Here is a 7,774-nt window from a genome sequence, read left to right as displayed (position 1 = left end):
AATAATACTGGAGTGGGTTGTCATTCCCTTCTCCAGGGTATCTTCCTGACCCAGGGATCAAACCCAGGTCTCCTGCATTGCAGGCAGATTCTTTGTGGTCTGAGCCACCCAGGAAGCCCCCTGTCCTGAGGCCACACCAAGTTGGCTTTCTCACCACTGTGGCTGGAGCCTTCAATGGGGCTGCCAGCCTCGGTGATCAGATCCCTCCAGGAGCCAGGGGGTGGAGGGTGAGGGTGGGCTGCTGCCCCATGGCAGGCCTCCCCAGACGGGCCTGGAGCCACCGACCCACCCAAGGACCTAAGGAAGTTTTCATGGGACCGCCTCCCCCTATTCCATTTGTTTTCCTCCCAGCTCCGTCATATGATACACTTACATTTCCTTGTTTGTCCTCCGTCCCCCACTGGGCAGAGCCTCTGTCTGATACCTAATCAGTGCTACGCTAATCAGTGCATGTTTACCAAGTGAATGAGTGAACACCTGCCAGACCTAGTACATCCCTAACGGGCTGGGAAGGCCAGTGATGCAGGGAAGAGGTGATGGTGGCTGGGCCAGGTGAGATGGGGGCTGAGAGAGGAGGTGAGACCAACAGGACTAGGTAATGTCCGGGGTTGAGAGGAGGAGGGAGTACTGGAGAGTCTGCTGGGGAAGGCTGACCCCTTGGACACTCACCCCAGACGGTGGGGCAAAGCAGGGGCTTTGTTTGGGAAGCCCTGACACCTCTGGGCTTGTGCCTCCCCCTGAGGTGGGCCCCTCCCCGTCCCCATCTCCTACTCCTCAAAGTCCTCTTTCAAGACCCAGGATACACACCCCCGTGCCCATGCAGAACCAATCAAAATACAACAGGGAGGGACCTTGCCAGCTCTCACCGCAGTCCAGGGGACTCAAAGAGGAGCTGGTCCTCTGGGGCTGAGGGGCCTTGGCCACAGTGCAGGAGGACTTTCTGCTCCCTGCATCACCCCTCACCGGCCCAGAGAGACCCTGGGGAGTCAGTGCCTAAATAGCATATGGCCATCCTGGGCACCCAGTCCTCACCGGGCACTGAGTTTCCCCCATCTTTTCTCATTAACCACCAGTGACTGTAAATTCTCGACTGCCCTGGTCAGCACAAACCAAAACACAGTGAGTGGCAGGGCTTATATATATATTTTTAATTGTGATAAAATATAAACATAAAAGTTACCGTTTTAACCATTTTAAAGTGTATTATTCAATGGCATTAAGTACATTCACTCTGTTATACAACCACCACCACCATCCATCACCTGAACTTTTTCATCCTCCTAAACTGAACCTCTGTCCCTACTAAACACTAACTCCCCAGCTCCTCCTCCCCTAGCCCCCAGCACACACCCTCCTACTTTCTGTCTCCATGAATTTGACTTCTCTAAGTGTGGCGTATGAGTGAGTCACACAGTATTCATGTTTTTGTGACTAGCTTATTTCTCTTTAATATAATGTCTTTATGGTTCACATGTTGTAACCTGTATCAGAATTTCTTTCCTTTTTACAGTTGAATAATAGCCCATTGTGTGGATACAATACATTTTTGCTCATCCGTTCATCCGTTGGTGGGCGTTTTACCCATAGATGGGTTGTTTTCACCTTTTCCTGCTCGTAAATAATGCTGCTATGGATGTCAGTGTATAAATATTTGTTTAAGTCTCTGCTTTCTCTTCTCTTGGGCATTTACCCAGACATGGAATTACTGGATCATATGGTAATTCTATGTTTAATTTAGGACTTATCTTGAAGCGATTTTTCAGATGATCCTAAATAGGATTATAGTCAATTTGTTTTTAATTCACAGACTCAAAACCCACTAAATTATTAAACTCCCATACTCTGCAGATTATGTCCTGAGACTCCAGTCTGAGATTCTCTAGAGCTACACAGTCCTATTGGGGTGACCACGCGACATGAATAACTGTGAAGTACAGGAATGTGGCCAGTCTGTGTCGAGATGCTCTGTGCAGATAAAGACACTCATGTTTCAAGGATTTAGTGTGAAAGAGCCCTCTCATTAGTAATTTTTATATTGATTACCTGTTGAAATGATAATATTTTGGCTATGCTGGGTTAAAGGAAGTAGAGTATTAAAATTAATGTTGAAACCACAGAAACGCGGTTCTTCCTGTCTCGGTGCAGAAAGAATTCAGTGAGAGGCAAAGTGGTAGATAAGAAGGGATTTATTAGAACGGGATGCTTTTGAGACCTACCAGTGGGCGGCAAGAGGGTGATCTGCCCTGAGAACTTAGTGGGCTACCGTTTTATAGTCAAAGGAAAAGTGGGGAGGAGGAGAGGACCACCTTCTTCCTTATTCTGGAGCAGATGTCAAGCTTCCATCATCAGCTCCTCCTGCACATCAGTAGGAGGAGTTTTCTTGTCCCTGCATGGCCAAGCCAGGACTGTCGTGGCGCAACAGAAATGAGCAGAAAGGTGGTAACATACACTAAAATATGGCAAATCATCTCAGGTTCCAGTACAAAGTCACCCTCTCCTCATACTCTGGTTTTTAGTGTACACAGGGGAGCGTATCCTAGGAATCATTAACTTACTGACCTCACCGGGCTGGATGTGGGTCTCATGCCACCATTGTTTTATTGTTTGGGGGCATGTCTTATGCTCCTGTTGCCCGGTTTTATAGTTAAGCAAACCTGCTTTCTTGAGTGATCATTAGCTTACAGAGGTCTCCCACACTTTTTTACTCATGATCCCCTAGTGGGGTTAACTATTTAATCACCTACTTTGTCCCTTTACTCTGTGCCTATCAGTTTCACTTGTATCTTTTCACTTTTTGAGTGTGACCACGAAGGAATCTAGCATGGCGTTTGTGATTCAAACTTCCTCTCTATTGGAAACATAACCCTGGCAGGTTAATCCAGGTGATTTCTGAGTCTAGAGGAGCAGTTTGGAGCTTGGAAGTCTTGGCTGGCTCTCTTGTTTATTTTTAATTGAGAGAAAGTTCACACTCAACCACGTTAAAGAGCACAATTCCACGTGGCACATGGAGTGTTCACAACCTTGGAAAACCACCACCTCTCCCTAGTTTCAGACTTCATCACCCCAGAAAAACACCCCATATCCACTAAGTACACACTCTCATTTTCTCCTCCCCCAGGCCATGGCAACCACTAATCTGCTTTATGTCTCTATGGATTTGCCTATTCCCAACACTTCATACAAATGGAATTATACAACACATGGCCTTATATGTCTATCTTCTTTCACTGGGCATAATGTCATCAAGGCTCATCCATTTTACGGAATACATCAGCGCTTCATTGCTTTTTATGGCTGAATAATATTCCACTGCACGCACAGACCACCATGAGCTGATCCAGCCACCCACTGAGGAATGCTTGGGTTGTTTCCGCCTTTTGGCTTGTGCTGCTGTGAATGTTTGTGTATAAATTCTGTGTGGACATCTGTTTCCATTTCCTGGGATGGAATTCCTGGCTGGTAACGGTTGGTTCTGTTTGTCTTTTTTACCTTACTTATGTACCAAAGTCCTAGATACGCATTTTCAAAGAATCGACAGCTTCCTTGAGGTGTGTTAGGACACACCCTTGAACCTGCTGAAGAGGGGCTTGGGGGGGTACTTGGTGGGGATGCCCCACCATGTCACTATTTTTAGGACTCTGTTCTTGGAGGATTCAAATCTCCAGAGAGGCTCCTTCAATGTCCTGCCTGGAGGGTCAAGGCCTGGCCGCTGCTGGGAGCAGGGCAGGAGACAAGGCAGGGGCTCTGGACTCAGAAGCCCCCACCTCTTCGCTCTGTTTTCAATACGATGCCCCTATCCCCAGGCCAGGGGTCCCTGTCGCCAGAGAATGACTCTTTTCCTGCTGGGGTTGGGGAGGGGTAACTACCCTAGCAGTTCTGTGATAGGATTTGGGGGTCCGACTGCTCTTTATTTCATCCCCTCCCATTACCCCCAGTTGGGGCTGCCCCATCAGGCTAAACCCTTGGTGGTTCTGTGGGGTAAACCACACTGAGGCTTAGCTGCCACCCGGCTCGCGTGGTATGTGGCTTTTCTGAGTTCCCATAAGTCCGCCGCCACTCTGTTTACTTTCCAGCTTCAGAACTGTACTGACTTGTCTGACATCTTGCCTGCCCCATCCTCATGGTTTATACCTTTTTTTGCCACGCCATTCAGCTTGCCACATCTTAGTTCCTAGACTAGAGGTTGAACCAGGATCCTCAGAAGGGAAAGTGTGGAACGCTAACCACTTGACCACCAGGGAATTCCCAAAACATTACTGTATTTTTTCTTTTTATGCTTTTCATCTTTTTTGGCTGCGCCATGCAGCTTGTGGGGTCTTAGTTCCCCAACTAGGGATCGAACCTGGGCCCCCAGCAGTGGACGTGCAGAGTTCTAACCACTGGACAGTCAGGGAATTCTATACTAAAAAAAAAAATTCCTTTCTGTAGTCTTCACAGGGTTTCAGAGGGGAAGAAAGTTAGTGCCTGTCTAGTTTGCCATCTTTAGCCAAGTTGTCGGGACGTGACTAGACTGGAAGCCCACATCCTTGAGAAGTATGCCAGCCCTGGCTCTGGGGAGCTCCTGAACCCATCAGCAAGAAGGGGAGGCTCCCACTCAGCTTGGGTCTCAGGGCCTATTCCAGCTGGAGCACCAGGTGCTGGGTTATCTTCCCTCCAGGGCAGGACTCTCAACTGGGTCATTGGACTCCCTCACTCTCTCCACCCTCCCACCCACAGCCCCTGACCCAGGGCTGCACACAGCTGGCGCTCAGCGTGCTTTGGCCACTAGATAGAGAAAGAAAGCGAAGGGCACATGGGCAGAAGAGACTGCTGGGTGAAGGCTTGGAGCTGATGAAAGCGGAGTGTGAGGGGACTTCCTCTGCTTTCATCTCAAGATCACCTCTTACCTGTCCTTGAACTCTCCTTGGGTCTTCTTCCTGGGCCTGAGACCCCAGGAGTGCTCAGAAGTTCAGGAAGGCTGGGACCAGGCCCTCAACTGCAGGCCACCCCACTAAAGGGAACTGAGGCCCTGCTGGTCACTGAGAGGCAGGGCCGACCTCATTAGGTGCTACAGACAGAGCCTCAGGGTTGGGACCTTCAGGGAAGGGCTGGAGCTAGCACCCCTGCCTGCCCCCACCACTGCCTGACTCTCTGCCCAGCCCCCTGCCACCTGCTCTGTCAGCCCAGCCCCACTCCCTGCTAAAACGTGCACTGCCTCCTCCCGGACTCCCCAGAGAGCATGGCCTGACCCCCATAGCTTCCTCAGGCCCACTGCAGTCACCCCTACAGGCCCTCCACACCCCAGGCCTGTGCATCTGCCTTTCTGGCCACCTGGAGTTGCCTTCTTTTCCTTCTCTACCTAGCTGAATGCTACTTCTCTGTCAAGATGCCACCCCACTCCCTCCAGAAAATCTTCCAGGAGCCCTTGAATCTTGGTCAGGTGTACCCCCAGACTGCGAGCTCTGCCAGGACAGGGCCATAGCCAGTTCCTGCCTCGTCTGAAGTTGAGGGCCAAGTCCCAGTGTTGGGAAAGGCCTGCTACCTCCCCTGTCCCCAAATACCAGAGGACAAGTCAGACCCGGTGAGAAAATTCCAGTGTGACCTGTGATCTCAGAGGGTCCTTAGGAAAGTTTCCCTCCTGCACCTGGGGGGTCAGGATATGTTAAACCTGCGCTGAGGGACTGCTGTCAAATCCCTCTTCTCAGGCCTGGAAGGTCCTTTGAAAATCATGAGGAAACCTCCTGGGGCATAGAGAGAAGTCTTAGGTTCAAATTCCTGCTCCTGTGTGATCCTAGGCACCAGCTTACCTTCTCCGAGTCTTGGTTTTCTTTTCTCTATGGTGAGGTCACTGACACCGCTGCTTGCCAGGTTGTTAACTATTACGTGAGACCTCACGTCAGGTACCTGCCTGGTGCATGATTACAATTCATTAAATGATAGTTGTGGGCTTTGTTTTCACAAAATGCTGAGCTGTAAACCCTCATTTGGAGCTGAGACAGGAATCAGAGAGCTTTTTGGCCTCATCCAAGGCCACTCAGGGGCACAGAGATGTACCACTCGGAGAAGCACCAACTCATGGAAGGCCACCTGGAGGGGGCAAGTAGGCAGAGGCCATGCAGCTTGGCCTTCAGTCAAGAACTCCAGGGGTACCTGGTCCTGTGGGATTCCAGACCCAGGGGTCTCCCTCTGGAGGTGGTGATTTGTGAGTCCAAGATAGGGCCAAGGAATCTGTATTTTTAACAACTATGCCCTCTTCACCGCCACACGTCTGTGACGAGCTAGGTCTACAGCTCAACCCTTCCGCTCCATCCGATGCCAGGGGTGCAGCTCGGCTCACACACCAGAAAGATGGACATCTCCATCTTTATGATGTGTGCAGGTAGCCCCATCTGACATTCAGCAACTCACAGGCTTACTGGAAAGTCCTTATCCTGAGCAGAACTCTGTCTCCTGATCACCCTTCAAACTCCCATCTGTGCTTTATTTCATTTCTAAAGCGAGGACTAACAACAGGACCCAGTGAACCTTAAGACACACACCCCTGCCTGGTAGCACTGGGAGGCATGTGGGGGGCGGCCACCATGAGGGCCTCCCTCTCAAGTTAAGGCCTTGCAGGTTCCCACCTGGCACGGAGTAGTTAAGAGTTTTAACTGGGTCCCTCAACCTGGGAACTGCTGGGCTCCCTGCGACGTGCTGAGGCCTCCGAACCTACAGGTCTGACATGGAGCGCTTCCTGAAGCATCAATTTACTTCATAGTAAGTCATTAACTCACCTAGATATTCAAAATAGGTTGTAAGACATCTAATTGCTTATATACTTCCAAACTCTGGGGAGGGGGGTACTGGTGGGAGTAGTTTTCTATAGGGTAGAGATGTTTCTAGTAGGAAAGTTCTAGAAGCTCTTCCCCAGGCAGTTCAACCATTGCCTGTTCTTGCTCATCTGACGTTTCTTCGACCTGCCCAGGGGCTGGCCTATTGAGATGACTGAAGAAGAGGGTTCAGGTTGGAGGGGACGGAGGAGAGGAGTGAGCAAACACAAAGGACTGCAACACAGCAGGTGTCGGGAGGTGGAGGCAGGAGATATGGAAGGTTCTTGAGCTTAGCATCATCTGGACAACAGGAAGGCTTTGCTGAAGAGAAAATTGTAGGAAACAGGCAAGGGTTTTGGCCTTGAGGCAAACAGTGGGGCTCTGAGGTCCACCCTGGCCCACTGAGTGACTTGGGAGAACAAGGCAAGCAGGGGCTGAATGAGCCAGCTGGTCCGATAGCCTGAAGGTGGGGGGTAGGGGGGCAGGAATGGAGACCATGAATTGGTGTCAATACTCCTCAAAGCCAGCCGCCTGACACTGTCTGTCCTCGAGGAATCCACCCAGACTCATGGAAACGTCCATCTTTACTCTGGGCTGACATCACCTCTGTGTGGGAACAAAGTGCGTGCTCACGTCAAGCCTGTCTGGGTTAGCAGTGGTCTGCGTCTTTGTTTGGTTTCAAAGGAGGGGGCCAAGAAAGAATCGTGAAAAATGCTCTTGTTGGAGGAAACATTCTGGAACCCAGCTGACAGCCTCCCTCTGGGCTTCGCTGAGAAGAGGCAAGAACCACACCCATGGCCCAATGTCCGGGTTCCTGAGAGAAGCGGCCGATAGCACCTGCTACATGCGACAACCAGGCAGAGTCTTCATCATACATGACTTTACAGTGTTAGAGGGATGAGGTCTTAAGTCCCGTAAAGCAGGAAGAGGCTCTTTGTGGACCAGTATTCATAGAATAGCTTCCACGCAGACAAAATCGAAACGAA

The sequence above is a fragment of the Giraffa tippelskirchi genome, chromosome 4 (assembly GCF_054371585.1).
Source record: "Giraffa tippelskirchi isolate mGirTip1 chromosome 4, T2T-mGirTip1v1.2.pri, whole genome shotgun sequence".
Classification (NCBI taxonomy): Eukaryota; Metazoa; Chordata; class Mammalia; order Artiodactyla; family Giraffidae; genus Giraffa; species Giraffa tippelskirchi.
The sequence above is the reverse complement of the archived record's forward strand: the minus strand, read 5'-3'. Positions refer to the sequence as shown.